This window comes from Sphaeramia orbicularis, chromosome 12, assembly GCF_902148855.1.
Source record: "Sphaeramia orbicularis chromosome 12, fSphaOr1.1, whole genome shotgun sequence".
NCBI classification, from domain to species: domain Eukaryota; kingdom Metazoa; phylum Chordata; class Actinopteri; order Kurtiformes; family Apogonidae; genus Sphaeramia; species Sphaeramia orbicularis.
In genome coordinates this window covers 8,183,050-8,210,956 of record NC_043968.1, presented here as the reverse complement: position 1 = coordinate 8,210,956, position 27,907 = coordinate 8,183,050, and the positions used below count along the sequence as shown (strand labels likewise).

At 35.5% G+C, this 27,907-nt stretch overlaps 1 pseudogene; it reads left to right on the top strand.

Annotated features, from left to right (window-relative positions):
* Positions 1-6,222: 6,222 nt before the first annotated feature.
* The window catches only part of LOC115429273 (probetacellulin-like), a 30,059-nt pseudogene continuing 8,374 nt past the window's right edge, over positions 6,223-27,907 (top strand).

Below are 27,907 nucleotides of genomic sequence, written 5' to 3'. Positions count from 1 at the left end.
TAGAACAAAAAAAATCTTGAATCAAGCAAAAAAAAAATTTGAATCAGCAAAAAAGTCTTGAATTAAGCAAAAAAAATAATCTAATGATAATTATATATTGTTAAAATTGGACTTGTTTTTCGTAAGACATTTCCAGTTGTTCATGTTATTCAGATTTTTGTAGATGCTAACATTACCAGAATTTAATTTTATTTTTTCCACTGTTATTATTTTGCTGGTCCAGCCCCACTTGAGATCATATTGGAAAAAAAAACAGTCTGAATTAAGCAAAAAAAAAATCTTGAATTAAGCAAAAAAAAATCTTGAATTAAGCAAAAAAATAAATAAATAAATAATCTTGAATTAAGCAAAAAAAAAAAATAAAAAATCTTGAATTAAGCAAAAAAAAAAAAAAAAAAAATCTTGAATTAAGCAAAAAAAAAAAAAGTGTGAATTATGCAAAAAAAAAAAATCTTGAATTAAGAAAAAAAAATCTTGAATTACGCAAGAAACAATTGAATCAAGCAAAAAAGTCTTGAATTAAGCAAAAAAAAATCTTGAATTAAGCAAAAAAAATCTGAATTAAGCAAAAAAAAATTTGTGAACTAAGCAAAAAAAAAAAAAATCTTGAATTAAGCCAAAAAAAAATCAATAATAATAAATAAAATTGAATCAAGCAAAAAAATCTTTGAATTAAGCAAAAAAAAAAGTTTAATCAAGCAAAAAAGTCTTGAATCAAGCACAAAAAAGCCAATAATTACTATATATTGTTAAAATTGAGCTTGTTTTTCTTAAGACGTTTCCAGTTGTCATGTTATTCAGATTTTTGTAGATGCTAACATTATCAGAATTAATTTGACTTTTTCCACTGTCTTATTTACTGCCTGGTCCACTTCAGATCAAATGGGGGCTGAATGTGGAACTGAACTAAAATGAGTCTGACCCCCTACAATTATAACACCGTGTTGGTTTGTGTCGCTCCCATACTTACTGTGAACAGATACAGATGAATACAAGAAGAAGGATGAGCAGCACAAGCCCTGTGACCACGCAGATAATGAGGATTTGTCTTTTGTCTCCTTTCAGCCAGTCCAGGTCCATGTATTCACACCTGGAGCCGATGTACCACGCTGACACTGAGATCCAGTTGATCCTGTTGATCCTCTAATCTTATCAATACATGTAAATAATTGGTGTAAAAAGCAGTTTGTCATCTTTTCATGGTCATCAGATATGACCCATTTGGCGTTCAGAGTCTCCGTAGTTACCGTGGAAACACTGTCTCTTGGGCATATGGGCGGCTGTGGCTCAGTTGGTAGAGCGGGTCATCCAATGGTCAAAGGGTTGGCGGTTTGAATCCTGGCTCTGACTGTCCACATGTCGAAGTGTCCTTGGGCAAAACACTGAAGTCTAAATTGCTCCCAGTAGGGCCAGGCAGTGCCTTGTATGACAGCAGTCGCCCGCTGGTGTATGAGTGTGTGTGTGCATGGGTGAATGTGAGGAACTGTAAAGAGCTTGGGCACCATGAAGGTGGAGAAAATGAGCTATAAAAGTTCAGTCCATTTACCATTTACCATCTTCTACAACACTGATTCACCAGTAAAACCCGTGGAGTTGGAATGGACACACTGGGTTTATGTTATAGTTAATGTTATATTTTACTGAAAAAGTGTTTTCTCTGTTTTGGTCGAATACCCTCAAATGTAATCTCAGCGTGATGATTAAAGTACATGATCAGTGTGTGTGTGTGTCAATGACAGTGGATGGACACACTTGGTTTTACATTTAATTGCACTGGTCAACAACAAATTTATGTTTCAGTTTTTCAGCTGATTTAGGATCATTTTGGTGTGCTGAATCCAAAAATCACATTCATTTTGCTCAATCAGGTCAACTTTCTGAACTATGCTACATATTGGCTTTTTAACATTTTTGCTTACATTTATGGGCATTTTCACATCATATGATACAAAATTCTTTCATATTTCTTGCAATAAACGAGTTCTGAAGATTTGACTTTTGCCAATTTATGATTGATGTTTTTTTTTAATATTACAGGTGAATGAAATGGCTTCGACTAGAAGATCTTGCAAAAATAAACCTGACGTATTCAGCAAAAAAACCTGCCCTGATTGAGAAAAACAGATGTCATTTTTGGATTTAGCGGTGCAAAATGGTCTTAATTCAGTTGAAAAAACCTAGACAACTTGCAAAAAACATTTTTTTGTAACCCAGTGTTATTGATATCTTTGCTGAAAAAGTCACTTTTTCTTCAGTTTTTTTCTGTTTCTGATATAATAACCAGGTTCTAATAGTTTTGGGTTTTTCATTATAGTTTAGTTTTAGTTTGTTTTGACTTTTTTTTTCTCTAATTCTGTCGTTTTAATTAGTTTTTAGAGCAGGTTTGCTAGTTTGTATTAATTTTCGTTATTTTCTAAATGCTTAGTTTTAGTTTAGGTTTAGTTTTTTTTATATCTTTTCTCTTCTTCTCTGTCGTCGTATTCAAATAAATCCCAGACAGGACTCTGCTGCTGTTCTTCCAACTTTAGTCTCCATGTTTCCAGGTAGAGTGGGGACCAGAGAAGACGACTGGAAACCACAAGTGAACACAAGTGACGGACCCTTAAATATCTATGGTGCCGCTAGCTAAAATTATTCAAGGGAAATAAATTGCTTTCATGTCAATCCGACATTGATAAAGACGAAAACGAAGGCAATTTTATCCGTAATTTTATATGTTTTAGTTAGTTTTGTAAGCACACAATACAGTTTCAGTAAGTTATTGTTTTTTCCTTTAATTATAGTTTTTATTTATTTCAGTTAACGAAAACGTTTTTACAATTCTGGTTTTCGTCATTTCGTTAGTTTTCGTTAACGATAATAACTTGATAATAACCTTTGAATTTATTCTAAGTTTTTTTTTTCATGAACATAAGAAAATACATAATTTACAAAAAAAAATGCAAACATATGGAGGATAATATTATTATAAATGGTAAGAAATCACATAGCCCTGCGATGAACTGGCGACTTGTCCAGGGTGTACCCCGCCTTCGCCCCTATGTAGCTGGGATAGGCTCCAAGCGACCCCCGTGACCCTAGTGAGGATAAAGCGGGTTCAGAAAATGAATGAATGAAGGTAATAAATCACTTAAAAATGGTGAAATATGGAGAAAAAGTTCATTGGGAACCTGCCTCAAAATGTAGCATTGGTCTTCATGGGTTAAATCCCATTTTAATATGAGACTTGAGTGGTAACCTGAACCATCTGCTGTTTTTTGCTTTTCCAACCAAAACTGCATCTTCAGTTAACTCAGCAATAACCAGTTCAGATGATAAACAAATCCACATGTTGGAATAGTAGGTCTTGTGACTCTGTATGTTTACAGCTCCTACACTTCTCCATTGTTGTTGTTTGTTGTTGAACATTTAGAACTTACAAACTCTACTTCCAGAAATGTTTGGACATTAGGTTAAAATAAACCAATTTATGGTTCAGTTTATTGAACCTTTATTTAACTGACAAAGAAAAAAACAAAATATTTTCACAGATCAACTTGTAAATATGAATACGTTTAGATTGTGAGGCCTGTAACTCACTGAACAAATTAGGACATCTTTACCACTGTGTTACATTTCTTTCCTTCCGTACTACATTTCTTAATTGTTTGTGAGCTGAGGACACTGTCATTCTTCCCAAGTGGAGTCGTCCTCTTCTCTATGTCCATTCCATGTTCAGTAGGACACAGACAGAAGGACAGTCCAACACCAACACTGTGACCATGAAGCCATGTTCAAACTGCTGCAGAATGAAGACTGGCACCGTCCTCATGAATTAACCACAAACTTAACCCATTAACACCAAACGTATCATATTTGATACATGAGTTTTGAAGCCCTCTGCATCAGGGTGTCAACATGCGTCCTGGGGCCAAATCCATCCCACCAAAGGTTCCAATCCGGCCCTGGGATGAACTTACAAAGTGCAAAAATTCCACAGTCCAGGCTGTGGAACTCATTTTAGTTCAGGTCCACATACAGACCAATCTGATCTACAGTCAAATAGTAACAGCAGAAGAACCGACAAAAAAAGAATGACTGCAGATTTTCTTCTCCGTTTGATTTGAAAAAATAATACTACATTCTGCCTATAAATAATGACAACTTCAAATTTTTGTCTTTGTTTAGTGCAAAAAATAACAGTAAAGTATGAAAATATTTACATTTACAAACTATCCTGTACAATAAAATGTGAATAACCTGAACAAATATGAACAACCTGAAATGTCTAAGGAAAATTAAACACAAGTTTAACAATTTTCTTACTGTTACTAATAGTGCTAGGCAGCGATTAAAAATTATAGTATTAGTATTATTATTCGCAATTAATCACGTGGATTAATCACGATTAATCGCATAGTTGGGGGGGCGGGGGTGTTTGCCGGCATCAACAGTGTGTATTTCCTTTCAGTGATATTTCAGACTGAAGTACTCCGTGATAAAAATAATTCCATATGTCAATGCTTCCAAACAACTGTGTCCTTCTCAACCCCACCATCTAAAGACAGTTTAAAATGAAATAGGCCCATGAAAAAGATCGGTACTTTTCTCTATGTTTATGTCCACACCAGTTTATTTCCGCTTGTGAGTGATTGACAGGAGTCTTAAGCCACTAATAAGTACTAATACTAATAAGCCCAATAATATGTGATGTTGAAATGTTAAAAGCAAGCAAAGGGGGCCCTCTAGTGGTCGGAATACGTTGCACTAATGTATGGTTTTGTCCCTTGCGGTGTTCCCGTAGCCAATTCGGACATAAGAATGAACTAACAGACATGTTTTCTTTCACTCTTGTATGGCCTGAAACTGTTTGCCTGTGAGTATTTTATGTTCAGTTGTAAGAATGAATAGTATCAAATACCTCTGATGTGAACCTTTGTTACTGGATAAAAAGATGTTGTAAATCTAATCTGTAAATGCTAATCGTTAGCGTGCTCTATGGATTTTCCCATTCAAGTTAGCATTGAGCTAGTGATCTTTTTCCCATTCATTTAAATGTATAATGCCATGTAAATGTACTAAGGCAGAGAACAGAACTGAGACATAGTTTGTTTGTATGTTGCAGTTTACAGTGAGTCTACAGTAAAAGATTTGGACAGAAGTTTTGGGCATCTGGCTTTTCTTGTTAAACCTGTTGTCTATCTGCAGAGCTAATCGCTACATGCACACAAGCAGGGGCAGAATAATAGGAGTTAGAATAAAATGGCATTAATGTGAAATAAAAAAAATTGTCGGCATTATTTAATAAATGTGTTAACGCAGTAATACGCATTAACTTGCCCAGCCCTAGTTACTAAGTATTTAGTGTCTTTGTAAATCCGATCCATAATGCACATGTAGAAATGATAAGTTGAGGCATATTATTGTTAAAATTGCACTTATTTTCTTAAGAAATTTCATTTTTTTTCAGGTTATTCACATCTGTTTGGATAGTTTATAAAACTAAGTATTTTCATCATTTAATGAGGTTTTTTTAGCACTAAAACAAATACAAAAATTTGGAGTTGTCATTATTTATAGGTTATTCTGTTACTATTTTACTGGTCCGGCCCACTGGAGATCAAATCAGGCTGAATGTGGAACCTGAAAGAAAATGAGTTTGAGAGCCATGCTCTACATGATCAGTGTAATATTTTTGTCTTGAAAAACCTGATGTATACAATTAAATACATGCAATACACAGATAATCCACCAGGGGGAGGAATTCATTCACCAGAGGCCTTTCCAGTGACAAGACAAACAGAATAAAATAAAATAATAATGAAAAATCCAAAACTGTTAGAACCTTGGTAAGATGTGGATCTTTGCAGTGTAAAGGTTCAATACAGTCCCAACTTTTCTGGAACAGGGTTTCATAAGATCATAGTCTCCTCTGGAACTTCACTGCAACACAATAAAAAGTATATAAATACATTCAGGTGTGTTTTGCCGTCAGGCCGGTTGCAGTTTGTTGTCAGTGAAGGTCCCGCCTGTCGTCCATTCTTAACTGAAGGAGAGTCAGCTGTGTAAGTGAAGTTGATCTGTGACAAGGAAATAACCTGAATATCTTGAATGGAGTTGTATTTCCCTTTAAAGGTGTGGGCGGGGACCAGGGAGGGCGGCATTGGGTTTCAAGTCCCCCCCCCCCCCCCCCCACACACACACACACACACACACACTTCTATTCTCACACTCTGTAGAGCAGAGTGCTTTCACATTCGCTCCGTCCATAAGCTCCCCTGACCTGGAGATACGCTGTGGAAATAGACTCCAGGAGGGTAAACCTGTAAGTGAGGGACTGCAGGACGACTCGGATCTACACTATGGACATGTGGATTTTATCAGTGGGATCTGAGGAAAGTATTGTTCCAACGTGACTCTCATTCCTGTTCACGTATCAGATGACCACTTTTGTCCAGTGAGGAGATGGCCCAGGTGTACAGACTGTATATGGGAATATTAACAGGTAAGGCTCACACCTGTTCAGTCTGTGGCCTCTGTACAGTTTGGTAGAAAACAAGCAAATGTTGATTTATCAGCTTTTTTTTTTTGTTTTGTTTTTTATGTTTGCCTTTTCAGCAAACATACGTCAACCCATATTAAAACCTCTTAAGACCCAGGAAATGTCAGCAAAGTACAAGCTTTATATTGGAAAGCCATATTGGAAACATCATGATGCAACCGTTTTTTCAGATGCAGTTTTTCACATTTTTATGGAATGTCCTTTGTGGTGGAAAGTTTTGTTTTCTTTGTTTTCTTTTTTTTGTATAAAGTTGTGAAACTCTTGTCCATAAATGTGAACAGAAAACCCATAGCTGGCTCTGAGGAGGTTAAATCATGATTATATGTATTCACCGCTGCTTGTCGCTGCAGTTTTTACACATCCATGTTCTCTCACGATTGGGTTTAATGTAATGGGCTTTGTGTTATATTTGTAGACTTTGGTGTTGGTTAGTTAATGATTGTATGAAACGTCCATTCACCTGCTATATATTCCATGTAATTACGAATCGTTATCAAAACAGGTTTCCTTCCGCTGGCGTGAAACACAACGACGTGGAGTAAGATGGAAAGATGAGGTGCATGACTTTATATTTTCATAGTCAGTGGTAAAAACTATGTGATCACACCGCTCTGGAAACATGTTTAGTGTTTAAGTCAGAGGAAGAGAAAACAGAAGTGGGCGTTACCCAGAATCACCTCTCGCTCTCCCCTCTCCTCTTCCAGCCCTATAAGGCAGGTTGGTATCATGACTCAGCAGCTCTTAGCTAATAATCCTCATGTTTTTCCTGTCAGGGTGTCCTGTTAAGAGCAGGAATGTGGTCGTAGATTGTATTTAACCCTTTCATCACAGTGGTCACTACAGTGGACAGTTCATCTACAGCTTTACTCTTGTATATTCATGGGTTTTATTGTTTTAGTTCCATATCAAACCAACACAGTGGACACTTACGCATCATCTCATAAACCGCAATTCATACCATATTTGTAACTTTGCTGTCTTTGGTTGGTTCTTGAGTGGAAATCAATTGTTAATATTTAGTTTTTGCATATTATCTCCATGAAGTGAGTAATAACTAGTATTAGAATATGTTAAAATGTGAGAAAACATCAGATTAGCTGCATTAAACATGGTTCATTTCACTGTTTTCATATCAATTTATGATATTGGGTTTTATATACAGGTTTTCTTTGCTTCAAGAATAAAATTCATGGTGTAGCTGAGGGACATTTTTGTAACTCCATGAAAAACAGGTTGATTTGAAAAAGAAAAAACACATTCAATCACATTGTTTTTTTTTTCGTGCTTAAAGAGGAATAAAAACACTCAGCTGAAAAAAAATCTTGATTAAGTTTCTCATAATTCATGCATGAAAGGGTTAAATGTGCATTGATGTGCATACACTTGTGTGTGTGTGTGTGTGTTTGTTTGTTGTGTACCTCAGTGTAATCAGCTTTGTTTGTGTTTCTGGCTGCAGGTCTGGCCTTATGCAAATACTCCCTGGCCGAATGGAATGCCACAGACGAGTCTGCAATCGAACTGTGTCCCAGTGTCATCGTCATGGCAACGGAGGCAATTGTACAGGTAGATAGGGGAGGGGAGGGGCGGCTGCTTTAGCGCTGTCATAAACGGACACTTTGAAGTTTTTATTGTTATGGTTGATGTAGGAAACGGCCAAATAAAAAGACGCACTTCACAGGATTAGAAAGAGCGAGCGAAGACAGTGCAACAGTTCAAGCCGCAGGAGGAAGAAGGAGTCATGTTCCGAGTTGTCAGGAAAGAGCAGGAGTGATTAAAGTGCTGATCGCAAGCCAGGATGAGCTACTTCTAGAATCATGCCAAGTGTGGACGGATGTCAGAGACTGTCGAAGCTTTGTATCTGGGTGTCTCATTTATGTAACATGTTTTTATACAATAAAGTCACATATCTTTAAATTTAGGTGGATTTAGGAGGCACTAGAAATGAGAACTGTTGTGTTTTCATCATCTTAGTCACTATTCACACAGATTTTTTTTTTTTTCTTTTTAGTTTCATAGTGGGTGGTACAAAAGTGCATTGTAGTCAGTGGTGGAGAATCCCAGCTCCATAAAGTAAAAGTCCTGCCATGTATTTGTTCCAACCATTCACTGAACCCATTTTGATGAACACAACTCCTCATCCAGGTAGATGGGATAAGGAGTGGAATCACCTGTGTTAAATGCGCCAAACACTTTGGAACAGTCTTCCACTGGACGTAAGGCAGGCATGCTCTGTGGATGTTTTTAAAGCAAAGCTCAAGGACCAAGTTTTTTACTGTGTTAATGTTTTTAGTTTTTATGTTTTATTGTGAGTGATTTTATATCTGTACAGCACTTTGATTGAAAGCGCTTTACAAATAAATTATTATTATTATTATTATTATTATTATTATTATTATTATTATTATTATTATTATTATTATTATTATTATTATTAAATGAACAGGTAGGACCAATACATGGCAGGACTTTTACTCTATGAAGCTGGGATTCTCCACCGCTGACTACAATCACCTACTACTGATCCAGAGCTCATATTCATCTTAATTTCAAGCGCACAGATAAAACAATCACTGACTCTAATGAGGGACCTGTGCATTTTTGCAGGTACCATTAAGCTATGTTCAGACTGCAGGTAAATGTGGCCCAAATCTGATTTTTTTGCCCATATGTGACCTGTATCTGATCTGTTTAAAGACAGTTTGAACAGTACAAATCTGATTTTTTTTAACCCTTTCATGCATGAATTATGAGAACCTTAGTCAATATTTTTTTTCTTGAGTGTTTTTATTCCTCTTTAGGCATGAAAAAAACAATGCAAGTGAATTTTTTTTATGAACCTATTTTCGTGGAGTTACAAAAATGTCCCCTCAACTGGACGCCATGCGTTTAATTTTTGAAGCAAAGAAACATGTATTTAAAACCCATCATCAGAAAGTGATATACTGTGTGAAAACTATGAAATAAAAAACATTTTTAATGCCACTTATCTGATGTTTTCTCACATTTTATCCTACTCAGATACTAGTTATTATTCATTTCATGGAGATAATATCCTCTGAGACCAAGGAAATTGACAATTTCTTTCAACTTTTTTACACTAAAAAATTGTCTTGATTGGAAACTGCATAATGCAAGGTTTTTCAGATACATTTTTAAAATAACTCTTTATTTATTTTAATGGAATGTCCTTTGCAATGGACAGCATTTTAGTTAAACTGTCAAACTTTTGTCCCCTATAGAGGACACATTGCATTGCTGGGTCTCAGGAGGATATGAAAAAAAAAAACCAAAAAAAAAAACAACAATTTTTTGTTTCAGAAAATGGTAATTACAGTGTCATAACAATTAGAAATTGATTTTCCACTCAAACATGTTATTGCAGTTCAGATTTATCAAGAACAGCAAAGTTACAGAAGTGGTCTGAATGTCAGTGTATAGGATGATGCATGAGTGTCCACTGTGTTGGCTGATATGGAACTAAAACAACAAAACCCATGAATATACAAGAGAACAGCTGGAGAAAGAACTGTCCACTGGAGTGACCACTATGCATGAAAGGGTTAAACCCGACCCAGGCCACTTTCATATGTGGTCCTAAATCCAATACGTATCTGATATTTGCAATGTGACTTCAGTCTGAACGGCCAGGGTCACATTTATCTGACCTTTAGGTGAGGCAAGGTAAGGCAGGTTTATTTCTATCGCACATTCATGTACAAGACCATTCAAAGTGCTTTACATAACATATTAAACGCATTACAGCAGAGTAGCAATAAAAAGTATAGGCATGAGAAAACAAAAACAGATAAAACAGATAAAAACTTGAAGCTTAAAGGTGCCGTATGTAGGATTGTGTCCAAAACTGGTACTGCAATCACATTCCAAATCCTGTAGAGCACAGGTGTCAAACATGCGGCCCGGGGGCCAAATCGGTCCGCCAAAGGGTAAAATCCGGCCCGCGGGATGGATTTGTGAAATGCAAAAATTACACTGAAGATATTAACGATCAATGGTGTCAAAATCATTTTAATTCAGGTTTCACATACAAACACATACAGTCCAATTAGATTTCTAGTGAGTCAGAACCAGTAAAATATTATCATAATAACTTATAAATAATGACAACCCCAAATTCTTTCTTTGCTTCTTTGGTATAAAAAAGTAAAATTACATGAAAATGTTTACCATTACCAAACTATACTTGTACAAAAAGCGTGAATAACCTGAACAAATATGAACAAACGGAAATGTCTTAAGAAAAGTAAATGCAATTTGACCAATATTCTGCCTGTTACTAAATCTTTTGTGCGATTGTAACGCACATGTGTAAATGATAAACTGATAAATAGAGGCAGTATATTGGTAAAATTGCACTTGTTTTTCTTAAGACAATTCAAGTTGTTCATGTTATTCAGATTTTAAAGGAAACTTTGGAGATGTGAACCTGATCATAATATAATTTTACTTTTTCACTGTTATTGTTTTATTGGTCCGGCCCACATGGAGATCAAACTGGGCTGAATGTGGAACTGAACTAAAATGAGTTTGACACCCACTGCTGTAGAGTGTGGTATCCCCCCCCCCCCCCCCAGACTGGGGGTTGACAGATCCAGCAAGAGCATCTACTAACAGCGTTTCCACTAATCCTTGCCACCACGCCATACATTTCATACAAAAAAATCATCACCAGACTGATTCTACATCAGTATAATATAGAATAGAACAAGTATAATATAGAATAGAACAAGTATAATATAGAATAGAACAGGTATAATATAGAATAGAACAGGTATAATATAGAATAGAACAAGTAAAATATAGAATAGAACAAGTAAAATATAGAATAGAACAAGTATAATATAGAATAGAACAAGTATAATATAGAATAGAACAGGTATAATATAGAATAGAACAAGTATAATATAGAATAGAACAAGTAAAATATAGAATAGAACAAGTATAATATAGAATAGAACAAGTAAAATATAGAATAGAACAAGTATAATATAGAATAGAACAAGTAAAATATAGAATAGAACAAGTAAAATATAGAATAGAACAAGTATAATATAGAATAGAACAAGTAAAATATAGAATAGAACAAGTATAATATAGAATAGAACAAGTATAATATAGAATAGAACAAGTAAAATATAGAATAGAACAAGTATAATATAGAATAGAACAAGTATAATATAGAATAGAACAAGTAAAATATAGAATAGAACAAGTATAATATAGAATAGAACAAGTAAAATATAGAATAGAACAAGTATAATATAGAATAGAACAAGTATAATATAGAATAGAACAAGTATAATATAGAATAGAACAAGTAAAATATAGAATAGAACAAGTATAATATAGAATAGAACAAGTAAAATATAGAATAGAACAAGTATAATATAGAATAGAACAAGTATAATATAGAATAGAACAAGTATAATATAGAATAGAACAAGTAAAATATAGAATAGAACAAGTATAATATAGAATAGAACAAGTAAAATATAGAATAGAACAGGTATAATATAGAATAGAACAGGTATAATATAGAATAGAACAGGTAAAATATAGAATAGAACAGGTATAATATAGAATAGAACAGGTATAATATAGAATAGAACAAGTAAAATATAGAATAGAACAAGTAAAATATAGAATAGAACAAGTAAAATATAGAATAGAACAAGTATAATATAGAATAGAACAAGTATAATATAGAATAGAACAAGTAAAATATAGAATAGAACAGGTATAATATAGAATAGAACAGGTAAAATATAGAATAGAACAGGTATAATATAGAATAGAACAGGTATAATATAGAATAGAACAGGTATAATATAGAATAGAACAAGTAAAATATAGAATAGAACAAGTAAAATATAGAATAGAACAAGTATAATATAGAATAGAACAAGTATAATATAGAATAGAACAGGTATAATATAGAATAGAACAAGTATAATATAGAATAGAACAGGTATAATATAGAATAGAACAAGTATAATATAGAATAGAACAAGTATAATATAGAATAGAACAAGTATAATATAGAATAGAACAGGTATAATATAGAATAGAACAAGTATAATATAGAATAGAACAAGTAAAATATAGAATAGAACAAGTATAATATAGAATAGAACAAGTATAATATAGAATAGAACAAGTATAATATAGAATAGAACAAGTATAATATAGAATAGAACAAGTATAATATAGAATAGAACAAGTAAAATATAGAATAGAACAAGTAAAATATAGAATAGAACAAGTATAATATAGAATAGAACAAGTATAATATAGAATAGAACAAGTATAATATAGAATAGAACAGGTAAAATATAGAATAGAACAAGTATAATATAGAATAGAACAGGACAAACATCCTGTTCACTCAAATGACAGTTTGAGAACATTCAGGTGATAGAGAAAAGGGAAATGAGCCTTAAGTTTACCTTTAACTTCTGCAAAGTACAAGCGGCACAGGACCCCCCCCCCCCCCCCCATAGTATTATAAGAAACCAGCTGACCCCCGAGCCCCCCCACGGAACATAATTCCTTAATGTCTGGTGACAGTCAAGGCCATTTTATAATTACTTAGAACATAATTCCTGCATACTGCACCTTTAAAAGAAACAGTGCAGATCTGACGTCATTGAAATGCAACAAATGTCACAATTCTGTGTGCCAGGAGGAAGAGCGGCAGGAAAAACACATTTAATGTATTTATTTCTGTAAACACAGGGTTTGCCTGCGTGGTCACATGTTACGTCAGGACCTCTTTTACATATGCGGGTCACTTCAGGGTCACATTCAGTTTATACTCAAAACTGATAGAAGTGGCATAACCCCTTCAGCCCTATCAGCCCGCCGGCGGGCCTAAAAAATTATATTAATGTTCATCTACTATAAAAATATAATAAATCAGGACAATGGATGTTTTTTTCAACTTTTGCTCAAAGTTTAGACCCTAATGTTAATAAAAGTACATCAAAAGTGTATTTTAGTGCAAACTTTAATGTTCAAACATGATTTTTAATCTTTGTGGGGTGAAATATACGCTATTAAAAATCTCCAACACAAACAATTAATTTATGCAAATCATCGTCAATCAAGCCGAAAAAAAACAGGCGAGGATAAAAAAATTCTAATTTCTCTTTTAGTTTGTTCCAGTTTACTCAGGCAGAGTAATAGATACAATATTTTAGACAATGGGAATAGATTCTGTGAGGTGTGTAAATGTCCACAGACACCAAGAACATCCATATGAACCTTATTATTGTGAAGGAATTCTTCATTTACTTTGGGTATGTCTGTTTAGGCATTTTTCCCCTGAAAATATGGTCAGGGTTAAACAAGAATGAGCACACAAAAAATTGGATTTAACCAAAAAAATATAACAGTCTTAGTGAAGGATGGCCATTGAGTTCAACTTCACCACTTACAGGCAAGGCAAGGCAAGTTTATTTGTATAGCACATTTCAGCAACAAGGCAATTCAAGGTGCTTCACACAGGACATTGAAATAAAAGAAACAAAAAGAAACACATTTAAAACATTATAAAAGAAACATATAAAAGGTGATTAAAAACAGCAAGTAAGAAAACAACACATAAAATAAAATAAAAAATAAATAAATAAAATAAATAAAATAAAATAAAACAAAATAAAATAAAATAAAATAAAATAGAATAAAATAAAATAAAATAAAATAAAATAAAATAAAATAAAATAAAATAAAAATAAAAACACACACATATTAAAGTAAAAGTTGCAGTGCAGAGTTTCAAAGAGAATAAAAAAATTTAAAAAGTCAAAAGCCTTTTAGTCAGCAGCAGCAGTGAACAGGTGAGTCTTTAACCTGGACTTCAAAGAACTCAGACTCTCAGCAGACCTGATATTTTCTGGTAGTTTGTTCCAGATATACGGAGCATAGAAACTGAACGCTGATTCTCCATGTTTAGTTCTGACTTTGGGAACACAGAAGCAGACCTGCACCAGATGACCTGAGTGGTCTGGATGGTTCATACTGGACTAGAAGGTCTCTAATGTATTTTGGGCCTAAACCATTCTGTGCTTTATATGCTAGTAAGAGAATTTTGAAGTCTATTCTCTGAGAGACAGGGAGCCAGTGTAGAGACCTCAGAACCGGGCTGATGTGGTCCACTCTCTTGGTCTTAGTGAGGACTCGAGCAGCAGATCTCATAATGGACCTTAAAATGCTTTTTTAAACTGATCAATAGTGTTTTTTTCTATCTTGTGTAACCGTATATTTCTCTTTTCAACACTGAGGTTGTAGCAGTAAGCTTGAGCTCAAGTTTCCGTGAACAACTGAAGCGCTGTCATTGATGTTACCTGAACAGCAGTATTGTTTTACAAGCTCATTTTCAAAGATAATCTCATGTGAATGGGTAATAAAGATAGCGGCAGCCCTGTGGAACAACCATGTGGTCAGACTTTTAGCCCCATGACCTACAAGCAGCTGTTGAATATGTGTGTGTTTATAGGAGAACGACGTAGAAGAGTATACTAACAGATGGACAGAGAGGACAAACAATGGGATTTGTAACTTTATCTGAACTTTGATGCATTTAATTTAGCGTTGAATTGTAATAGTTAACGAGATCTTGATGACACTGGGCTTTTCTGAGCCATGATTCACTCACTGGTCTTCCTCTGCGGGTCGTATTTCAGTTTGTCTATTTATACATGAGGCCACAGCAGAAGGTGAGAGTGTGTCGGGGAATAACGATGACAGAACGTGACTCACTTCAACTCAATACTCTCACATGTGTTACTATCTGTTTTCATCATCAGCTCCCACACTCTGTACACATGCCAATTTAGAATTTAACAATGTGTTTTAGTAATATTTAAAAACTGTTTATTTAGTATGTTTTTTTATAAATGACCTTTCTGAAGTGTGTCCAAATCAGGGCTGTCAAACATGCGTCCCGGGGGCCAAATGCGGCCCCCCCAAAGGTTCCAATCCGGCCCGTGGGATGAATTTACAAAGTGCAAAAATTCCACAGTCAAGGCTGTGGAACTCATTTTAGTTCAGGTTCCACATACAGACCAATATGATCTACAGTCAAATAATAACAGCAGAAGAACCGACAAAATGATGACTTCATATTTTCTTCTCGGTTTGATTTGAAAAAAATAATATTACATTATGCCTATAAATAATACAGACTTCAAATGTTTGTCTTTGTTTTAGTGCAAAAAATAACATTAAAATTATGGAAATATTTACATTTACAAACTATCCTGTAACAATAAAATGTGAATAACCTGAACAAATATGAACAACCTGAAATGTCTAAAGAAAATTAAGCACAATTTCACCAATTTTCTGTCTGTTCCTCAGTGTTTAGTGTCTTTGTAGATCTGATCCATAATGCACATGTAGAAATGAGAAGTTGAGGCAGAATATTGTTAAAATTACACTTATTTTTCTTGAGAAATTTCAGTTTTTTTCAGGTTATTCACATCTTTTTGTTTGGATAGTTTATAAAAGTAAATAATTTCACAATGTAATTGGGTTTTTTTGCACTAAAACAAAGACAAAAATTTGTAATTGTGATTATTTATAGGTTATTCTGTGATTATTTGACTGGTCTGGCCCACTGGAGATCAAATCAGGCTGAATGTGGAACCTGAGTTTGAGAGCCCTGCGTTACTATCTCGTCTCATCATCACCTCCCACACTCTGTACACGTCAGTTTAGAATTTAACAACGTGATTTAGTAATTTATTAAAACAATTTCTTTCATTTTTTATTTTTTTAAATAAATGACCTTTCTGAAGTGTGTCTAAATGTTAATATTCAAATGTACGCAGATGATGCTGTTATTTTCAGACATGCCAAAAATCCGCAGGAAGCCTCAAAAATCTTTGACAGCAACTATATGAGCCATGTGCAGAACTGGGTCAAGGAATCCTGTTTACAGTTTAATACAAAGAAAACAGTCTGCATGGTGTTCACCAAAAAGCTAAATGAACTTAATCAGTCCAACATCTTTCTTGAAGAGGTGGAACTTGATTTGGTCAAAGAGTTTAAGTATCTTGGGTTAACCTTAGACCCAACATTAACATTTAAGAAACACGTAAAGCGACAGTAAATTTTAATGCAGGGTGTCAAACTCATTTTAGTTCAGTTCCACATTCACCCCAATTTGATCTCAAGTGGGCCAGACCAGTAAAATAAGAACAATGAAAAAAGTAAAATTACATTATGATAATGTTTACGTCTACAATGCTTCCTTAAAATCTGAATAACATGAACAACCTGAAATGTCTTAAGAAAAACAAGAGCAATTTTAACAATATTCTTCCTCAGTTTATCAGTTTATCATTTACACATGTGCATTACAACTGACATTACAATTACAAATACACCAAACATTTAGAAAATTGGTAAAAATTGCATTTACTTCTCTTAAGACATTTCAGGTTGTGCATATTAGTTCAGGTTATTCACATTTTTTGTAAAAGGGTAGTTTATTAATGTAAACATTTTCATGTAATTTTCCTTTTTTTCACTAAAACCAAGATAAAATCTGCAGTTTTCATTATTTATAGGTGATTATAATACTATTTTACTGATCTGGACCCAATTGAGATCTAACTGATCTGTATGTGGAACTGAATTAAAATGATGTTTACACCATTGATTGTTAATATCTTCAGTGTAATTCATCCTGCGGGCCGGATTGGACCCTTTGGCGGGCTGGATTTGGCCCCCAAGCTGCATGTTTGACACCTGTGTTTTAATGTGTAAAACTTTAAACAAGTCAGACCTATTTTGACCCTATATGCTTCTAAGAAAAAAAAAAGTGTTTTTTTTGGTTTACTTTTTATGGACATTTGATTAGTTTGGTGTCTTTTGACTGTGGATTTTTAAAGGGGCCTGAGAGCACATGGTGACCAACAACACAACTTCAAGCTTCCTGAAGCATGTCTTTGTAAAAAAAGGTTGAAAACATGGCGACAACAACTAAAAAGTTGTCAGAAGAGCTGGAAGAGATTAAAAAAACACTCAGTTTCATGTCTGAGGAGATCAGCAAAGTGGTTTTAAGCAGCAAGCCAGTCTGATAGGCCTAGTGGAAGAAGTCCGTGAGCTGAAGGCCACAATCAAACTTAAAGACCAGAAGATCCACCTGCTTGAAGAAAGGATTGATGACTTGGAGCAGTACTCCAGGGGAAACGATCTGATCATCACTGGGCTGGATACTAGACATCGCAGCTATGCCAGGGCTGCAGCCAGTGACCAGCAAGGTGAGGATGCACCACCTGAAGAACTGCTCACACTAGAGACACAAGTTGTTAACTTTTTGAGCAGTAAGAACATTGATCTGGAGAGTGTGAACATCTCAGCTTGCCACAGCCTCCCACGCAAGGATAAAAATGCCAAACCAACTATTGTTGTTCGGCTTACCAACAGAAAGTGTGACAACGTTAGTACAGGCACTGAATCCAAATGCAGAACTCGGACACAAAAAATAAGGTTCAAAAGATTTATTAATTACACACAGGTGTAATAATAATAATAATATCAGTGACAGAATCTTGAGGATAAAGGTTGGGGATTTCCTCCTTAGATTCGTCCTCCGGATCGAGGGCGACAGCCCGTCTCCCCGAGCGGCCTTTGGGGTATTTTTCCCGACTAGGGAAAAGCAAAGGGAGGTCAGGGACGGAAACAGGTCATACACAGGCAGAAGGCAAAAAAACCGAGGAATCCAAAAACGGGTCAAAACAGGCAGACAAACGAACAGACGAGGTCAAAACGCTGGTAAGAACTGCGAGAGTTACAAACTGGCGATTGACAAAAGGAAAAGACAGGGTTTAAATACACAAAAGGGAGGGAAGACAACTAGACACAGGTGGAGCAAATCAGGGCGGAGACAGGTAATCAGAACAGAGGTCAGGATGAACGGGGAACAGGAAGTAAAGACGACAGACAAGACACATGAGGGAAAACTTAACAAAATAAACCAGGAAGTGACACACAAAACATAAAAGACAGACAAAACCAGACCATCGTCTGGCTGCAGGTATGACAGAAAGTTTAAGATTAATTTACTGCGACAGGCAAAAAAACTAAAGGGCACAGGGGTTTACATAAATGAACATTTGACAAAGAAAAACGCTGAAATAGCTAGGCATAGTCACATACTCAGAAAACAAAATAAAATTCAAGCAACATGGACAAGGAATGGGAAAACATTTATCAAGTTAAATGGACCACCAGAGCAGGCAAAGGTGATTGCAGTGAGGGATCTGAGAGACCTGGAACAATACAAGTGATAATGGATACAGCTTGGTTAGCAAACGGCACACTCAGTGAGGACTGGAAAATGTTTGGTTTATTAGAACAAAGAAGCAAGATAATGAGTTTGTGCCAAGTTTGCAGTATGGAAATAGAATTTGTTACTTTTTACTTTGAGTTATATCCTGTGCTTTATGAAAATAAGAGAACAGTTGTATTACACATGCACATCTTACAATCTTGTGACTTGTTTTGTAGTTTTTTTTGAAAATTCTTTTTTTTTTTTTTTTTAGTTAGGATATGACGGATAAAAATATATCTTTTTCTTTAGAACAGGAGTATGACAATTTCTATGAGAATGAAAACTATTTAGCTGATCCTTGTTTTAATAGAATATATGAAGAGTCATACTTAAGTTTTTTGAAGTCACCTGAACATAAATCATTTAGCTTTGAGAAAGACATTGATCCAGATGTAAATTTTCACAAAGACTGGAACTCTGGGTCCAAGTACTACACGGAAAATCAGTTTAATGAACTCAGTCTGAATGGATTTTCAATTATACACTTTAATAGTTGAAGCCTCTATGCAAATTTTGATCAAATCAAAGAAAATGTGCAATCATTAAAACATAGTTTTCAAATCATTGCCATCAGTGAAACCTGGTTGACAAATGAAAAGGGCTCCAATTTCATATTAGAGGGATACAATCTTTTTAGTGTAAACCGCAAAAATAAAAGGGGTGGTGGAGTGGCTTTCTTTGTACAGAAAGAGTTTCAGTGTAGAGTGGTTGACAGTACAGTTGTGGATGATATTATGGAGAGTCTGACAATTGAAATTCATTCCACTAATCTGAAAAGTATTATTGTGAGTTGCATATATAGGACACCTGGCTCCTGCATTGATTTTCTTTGTTAATTCCATGGTTGACATTTTAGGTAAAGTACATGATAAGAAACAAGTTTTCATTTGTGGAGATTTCAATATTGATTTAATGAAGTGGAATGAGCATAGCATGACAACAGAATTTTGCAACACAATGTTTAGTTTAGGTTTCTGGCCTCTAATTGAAAACCCGAGTAGAATAACTAAAGACAGTGCAACACTTATAGACAATATTTTTACGAATACTTATCACCATGTAACAAGCGGTTTGCTTATAAGTGACGTCAGTGACCACCTTCCTGTTTTTGTAGTTGTGCATAATTTAATTGCTAAATGTTCGGTTGATAAAAATAAACGTTCCTGCAAATTAAGGAGATTGAAAACACCAGAAAGAATTGAAGCCTTAAAAATGGATCTTTGGAATTGTAACTGGGACGAGGTTTATGTTGATGATCCAGACCTAGCATATGATGCATTTTTGTCTGCATTTTTAAAATTATATAATAAGCATTGTCCTATAAAAATGTGTAGGGTGAAAGATCAATATGAAGGTAAACCATGGATTACTAAAGGTCTGCAAAAGGCATGTAATACAAAAAATCAACTGTACAAAAAGTTTTTACAGCAGAGAACTAGTGATAGTGAGGAAAAATATAAGCGCTATAAGAACAAACTAACTACCATTATGAGGACTCAAAAAAAGGAATACTATAGTAAAATGTTGGAGGACAGTAAAAATAATGTACAAAAAACTTGGAAAGAAATCAATTGTATTATTCAGAATAAAAGTAATAATTCAGAACTCCCAGATTTTTTTTATAAATAAAGTTAATAATAAAGTGGATGATTTAAAAAATATTGTTGATGAGTTCAATGACTACTTTGTAGATGTTGGAGCTTCCTTGGCAAAACAGATCACTGTATCTGATGACAACAAAAATAAGTTTAATAATTTGATTAACACTAATGCTAGTTCTATGTTCCTAAGTGGGGTACATGAAACTGATATTATTGACATTGTAAGAAAATTAAAAAACAAGAGATCATTTGACATACATTCCATTGACACAGTAATTATTAAAGATGTTATTGATTATATTGTCAGACCCTTGACCTATGTTTGTAATCTGTCTTTCCAAAAAGGAATCTTTCCTAATAATATGAAGTTAGCAAAGGTGATCCCAATTCATAAAAATGGAGATAAACACTGTATGGAAAATTACAGACCAATATCACTTTTGCCGCAGTTCTCTAAAATTTTAGAGAAATTGTTCACGAAACAATTAAATTCCTTTATTCATAAAAATAAATTACTAAGCGAAAATCAGTATGGATTTAGAGAAAGCAGAACTACTGCTTTTGCAGTAATGCAAATCCATCCATTCTCTTCCACTTATCTGGGGCTGGGTCGCGGGGGTAACAGTCGAAGCAGGGATGCCCAGACTTCCCTCTCCCCAGACTCCTCCTCCAGCTCTTCCGGGGGGACCCCGAGGCGTTCCCAGGCCAGCCGAGAGACATAGTCTCTCCAACGTGTCCTGGGTCTTCCCCGAGGTCTCCTCCCGGTGGGACATGCCCGGAACACCTCCCCAGGGAGGCGTCCAGGAGGCATCCGAAACAGATGCCCGAGCCACCTCAGCTGGCCCCTCTCGACGCGGAGGAGCAGCGGCTCTACTCCGAGCTCCTCCCTGGTGACTGAGCTCCTCCCCCTATCCCTACGGGTGCGCCCAGCCACCCGACGGAGGAAACTCATTTCGACCGCTTGTATCCGGGATCTTGTCCTTTCGGTCATGACCCAAAGCTCATGACCATAGGTGAGGGTAGGAACGTAGATTGACCGGTAAATTGAGAGCTTCGCCTCTCGGCTCAGCTCCTTCTTTACCACAACCGACCGATACAGGGACTGCATCACTGCAGACGCTGCACCAATCCGTCTGTCAATCTCACGCTCCATCCTTCCCTCACTCGTGAACAAGACCCCAAGATACTTAAACTCCTCCACTTGGGGCAAAGACTCCCCACCGACCCGGAGAGGGCAAACCACCTTTTTCCAGTCGAGAACCATGGCCTCGGATTTGGATTTGGAGTAATGCAGTAATGCAAATGGTAGAAGAAATAGCAAATGCAAATGAAAATGGTGAGTGTTCTATTGGTCTGTATATTGATCTACAGAAGGCGTTTGACACCATAAATCATAGTCAGCTATTGAAGAAATTAGAGATGTATGGAATACGAGGGGTTGTTCTTTCCTGGCTGGAGAGTTATTTAGGTAATAGACACCGGTGTGTACAAATTAATGATACGATGTCAGCACTGAGAAGGATTAAATGCGGTGTACCACAAGGATCAGTGATTGGTCCAAAACTGTTTATTCTTTATATCAATGACATCTGCAATGTAACAGATTTTTTTTAGATATGTAATATTTGCTGATGATACCAATTTATTTTGCTCTGGAAAGAATTTAAAGGAACTTCTGTGTAGTGTAGAAATGGAGCTGGAAAATCTTAAGACTTGGTTTGATGTCAATAAATTATCTTTAAACATTAAGAAAACAAAATTTATGGTTTTTGGGAATCTAAATGTAAGTGATTGTAATGTTAAATTAAAAATTTGTAATGTTGATATTGAAAGAGTTTCTGAGACTAAATTCCTTGGAGTTGTCATTGATCAAAAGCTAACATGGAAACAACACATTGAATACATTAAAGGGAAAATCTCAAAATCACTTGCAATCCTGTATAAATCTAGAAATGTATTGAACTCCAAGGCCTTGCATTTAATCTATTACTCATTGATTGTTCCCTATATAACTTACTGTGTGGAATTGTGGGGATCCACCTTCAAAACCACTATAAATTCAATAATAAAACTGCAAAAACGAGCTATGCGTATTATCAATAAGGCTGATTATTACGCTCACACGGAGCCACTTTTTCTAAATTCTTACGTGATGAAATTTTATGATCTCTTTTATTATAAAATAATGCAAGTTATGTTCAGAGCTAAATCAAAAATGCTCCCTGACCCAATACAGAGGTTCTTTTCAATTCAGGACATTCCATATAATCTCAGAGGTGTTAGCAAATTTACTGTACAAAAAGCTAAAAAAGGTATGAAAAGGAGATGTGTGTCCATTATTGGAGTTAAATTTTGGAATGATGCCAACATAAATTTAAAAACATGTAATTCTTTCTTGGTTTTTAAGAAAATGGTTTGTAAAGCTATTTTTGAAGCTTATAAATGCGATTAATTATCTGTTGTTGTTTCTTTGGAGGTTGGTAGCCTAAAAAGTTGTAATATAGGATAGGCCTTGATAAGCAGTCTGCTTCTGCCTATACCTTTTCAGTCATTATTCAACACATTATTCAACACAAGATTCTTGATTTTGTGATTCTGTGATTCTTTTTCTTTCCTTTGCATGAAATGTCAATACTGTGTACAATATTTGGTGTTGTCATGACTGAATAAACTACTACTACTACTACAAGATGTTTTTACACTTTATGATTTCCTCTCACATTGAATACTGTAGAACTGTGTGGTCACCTGCTGCTGGCACAACGCTCAAACCCATGGAATCATTTTTTAACTCTTTCCCCGCCAGAGCATTTTCCAGTGAGTTGGTAGCCAGCGCCAGCCGTTTTGGTCATTTTCACTAATCTTTGGAGGCTCACTGAAAATGTTGTGTTAGGAGTATGTGAACACTGAATACATCAAAAGAAAGAACAGAACTTCAACTTTTAAACACAAAAAACTATTTTATTCTATCTTTATTCGTTCGTGAGATATAAACATTTGAATATTGGTCATTTTCAGGAAAAAACTGAATTTTGAGCAAAAAGCTGAGAAAATTGCATTTTTTTCAAAGATATTGATTTTCAAGAGAAAACTGATTTCCTATTTACATTTTTGACTCTTTCTTATTTACCAACAGTAACACTGTCTTCAAAATCACAAAATAAAATAATAATAACAGCAATAATAGTAACAAACAGCTCTAAGATATCCCATCATTCCACAAAATGTTAGGGGAATCCACACCAAACTTTAGACCGAACATCTTGTAAAGCACCAGGTTCCTTCTAAACTTTGCACATTTACATACATCAGTTATAAGTCTAACACATAGTAGTTTAGCTTTTGGATATAAACACCTCAATATTCCTCATTTTCAAGAAAAAAAGAAACAAATGCACTAAATACTGTAGATTTCTGGCCTTTGGCTGCACCAGGTCCTCCTGTTGGACCAGCTGCTGTGTTTGATCTGTAAATAATTATATGGACATCTAGTTATTTATCTCTGTATGAATATATGTATTTATTTATTTCATACAAAAGCCAAATCCAACAGTGTCTTCCATGTGTCCTGCTGACATTCTACAGCTGAATATGTTCTGGGTCCTCAGTCTGAATCTGAACTCACTCTAACAGATGCAGACTAGCTTTCCTTTGTCTTGTCCCATGTCTGTATGTCTGTCTTCTCCTTGAATGTCCTCTACAAATGTCTCTTTTCTCTTCCTCCTGTCTGTCATTTTCTCCGTGTTGCTCTGTGCCCCCGCCCCCCCCACCCGCACCTCCGTGTCGGACCTGAGCCGCTCCTTGTTTCCCGTGTTCCGTGTCCGTCTCCCTGACCTTCTATTTCTCCGTTCCTGTCTCTAAATGGTTCTTCTGTAGCTCCATCATATATTGAATTGTCAGACTCTGTCTCCATAATCATCTTTAAGGCTTTTGAAACTGCGCGCGGTTCCTGCAGTCTTCATTTCCTCATTCAGTGACTGCCGCTGGATGCGTTGCCATGGGATACGGAGACTCCAGTGCAAAAACGTTAAACCCGGCCCGTCATTTTTCCGAAAAAGCTGCTTAATTGTTTGTTTTTGGACTAAGGAAAGTAATTCACATGATCCACAACACCTCCAACTACAGTATAACAGTGAAAACACGGATTGACGGAAAATCTCGTCATTGGCGGAGAAAGAGTTAAAAAGCCCTAAAAATATTTGACAAAAAAAACATTAGTTTCCACCGTTGTATTGTTTTAGATAAATATAAATTTCTTAATTTTAATAATTTTGTGAATTTCAAAAATGCTAGGATGCATGCATACCCCTCCCCCCTTGACAGATTTGATCAAATCCTGCTCTGTCAGGGGGAGGGGCCACAGCTCCAGGAGACTGTGGTCGCTTTTCCATTGGATACCTGCGCAAAACTTTACCTATGTTTACTAAATGTTGTTATGCCCAGCTCGTATGAGAGCATAACAAAAGAAGGGAAGGTCCGCACAGTGACAATTAAAGGTGATGTAATTTTAATCAAGATACACAAATCAAACTTACTCAGGTGAAAAAATCAGTAATCAGTGGTGAGGTGTAGGATGTGTGGATGCATGTGAGAACAAAGAAACCAAAAGAACCAAACAAACATAACCAAAAATCAGACGGCCATGCTGGGAGGGAGAGAGAGCCATCTTGGTTTCCAGCACACTTATACAGGGTCTGGTCAGGTGTGTCCAACGAGCAGGGAGGAGCCAACCAGAGCTAAAATGGAGGAGTACAAGGAGAAACACAGGCAAAATGGCTGACGGCCATCACAATGTCAAAAAAACAGAAGTGCGTAATGTCATTTTTTCCATTAACTCGCAAATGGGATGATTTGTTTATTTATTATCCCGAGATGACATGAGAAGTCATTCCATAAACATGGCGACGAAAGTTAATATGGTGTTGATTTACAGACATATTCATTATTATTATATATTACCCCACTATCTCCTACTAAATTAAAAAATGATTGGGTTTCCTGGTGTGTCCACACATACCGCGACATGTTTCTTCTTCTTTTTCGCTTGTTGTAACGTCCGTCAACATGCGTTTTTTTAATTCACCTGACTCTAGTTGCAAAAAAAGGTCTTTCCATTGCAGTTTTGCGTGATATACCATTTGCGCTACACCCGAAAAACCACCTCATGCCAGCGCAAAAACTTACACTCAGGGTGAAGCTGCGTTTCAGTTCTATGCAGCTAAACTCCTGAACAGTCTTCCTGATGACGTCAGACAGGCCTCTAGTGTGACAGTGTTTTAGTCCAGGCTGAAAACAGCTGTTCAACTGTGGATAGAACAACTGAAAGGGTTCTATCTGCACTCTTCTCTTGTACTTTGTTTTAATTGATTATTATTTATGTTTTACTGATTATGTTTTAATTGTAATTGTGTGTTTTTAATTTGTCTCTTTGCCATTTTTGTAAAGCGCTGTGAATTGCCCTGTGTATGAATTGTGCTAGACCACAGGTGTCAAACATGCGGCCCGGGGGCCAAATCTGGCCCGCCAAAGGTTCCATTTCAGCCCGCAAGATCAAAGTGCTAAACTGAACCTGAACACCCCTGTTGTCCAAATCGTTTTGGTTCAGGTTCCACATACAGACCAACGTGATCTACAGTAAAAATAACAACACAATAACCCATAAATAATGACAACTACAAATTTTCTTTGTGAAAAATTATGTGGAAAAAATTTAAGTGAAAAAAAAAAAAATTACACTGTGAAAATATTTACATTTACAAAACTATTCTTTCACAATAAAATGCAAATAAATACATAAATAAAAACAAAGATGAACAACCTGAAATGTGTAAGTTTAACAATATTCTGCCAGTTACTAAATGCTTGGTGCATTTATGGATCCACTGTGATCTGGAGTTGTGTTAATAATAAGAGATGTAATATTGTAGAAATTGTTCAAATTTTAGTTCAAAACTCCAGAATTTTAACAATATTCTGCCTGTTACCAAATGATTGTGTAACATTGTGTGTAATGCACTTGTATAAATAATAACTCTAGGCATAATATTGTTAAAATTGCACTAACTTTCCTAATGCAATTTCTGTTTTTTCAGGTTATTCACATCTTTTTTGTAAAATGTAAATATTTTCATAATTTATTTGGAGTTTTTTTGTACTAAAACAAAAACTTGGATTTGTCATTATTTATCAGTTATTAAGTCATTATTTTACTGGTCTGGCCTGCTTGAGATCAAATTGGGCTAAATATGGCCCCTGAAGCAAAATGAGTTTGACACCCCTACGCTAGACAAATAAATCTGCCTTGCCTTGATCGAAAAATGAGACTTTTGGTGAAATTGTCATTTTTCCATTAGGTACATTTTTATGCACAAGTTATATTTGCGCAACTTGAGGGTCAAGGGAAAAGGGACTTGTGAGGGGCCACACAGGTGCACTACTGTTGGACAAACTACACTTTCAGTCACTGGAACTGAATATTAGAACATTTTACCACTCAACATAAGAGACTCCCAGTCATATGCCTCCTTCAAATCACAACTTAAACACTGGATGAAGGAAAACCAAACCTGTGACCATCAGGAGATGGTCCTCACTGTGTTGTTCTGTGTGTTTTTATGATGTTTTGTCTCTTGTCAGTTGTCTTTCTTGTCACCTTAGCACCGTTGCTACAATCTGACATATTTACAGCTGCAATTACTCTAGCTGTTCATTAATATGCACTGTCCCTAATAAATAAATAATTTGATTAATTTCTTGTGCCAGACACTTTAGATAAGGAACAATGGGATGACCACTTTTCCAAATGCCCCGAGGAGCTGATGTACTACTGCATCCACGGAGACTGTCGTTACATTAAAGACCAGAACACACCATCGTGCAGGTGAGACATTTCTGCAGTGAAAACCATTTACTGTTTGTGAAATAAAGAGATAAAAAGAGAGATCTGCTGCTGTTTAACCTATACAGACCCAGTGCTACTTCTGTGGCAGTTCCAAAATAGATTGTTCTCTATATTTAACCTTTCTCAAGGGATTTATCACCATTTATTATAATATTATCCTCAGTTTTTTTTTTTTCGTTTTTTTTTTCAGTGAAAATCAGGTATTTTCCTGTATTGAATTTTACTGATCATGTAGATGTTCATAAGAGCTCAGTTTAAGGTTGAGGGATATTATATGAAAAACAGAGAAAATTTAAGAAAAAGCAACTTTTTCAGTGAAGATATCACTAACTGAACATAACCCCAGTGTGTCCATCCACTGTCATTGATCCAACTCCATGGGTTTTACTGGTGAATCCATGTATTAGAAGATGACGGTGTTTCCATGGTAACTACGGAGAATCTGAACGTCCAAATGGGTCATATCTGATGACCATGAAAAGATGAAGAACTGTATTTTACAC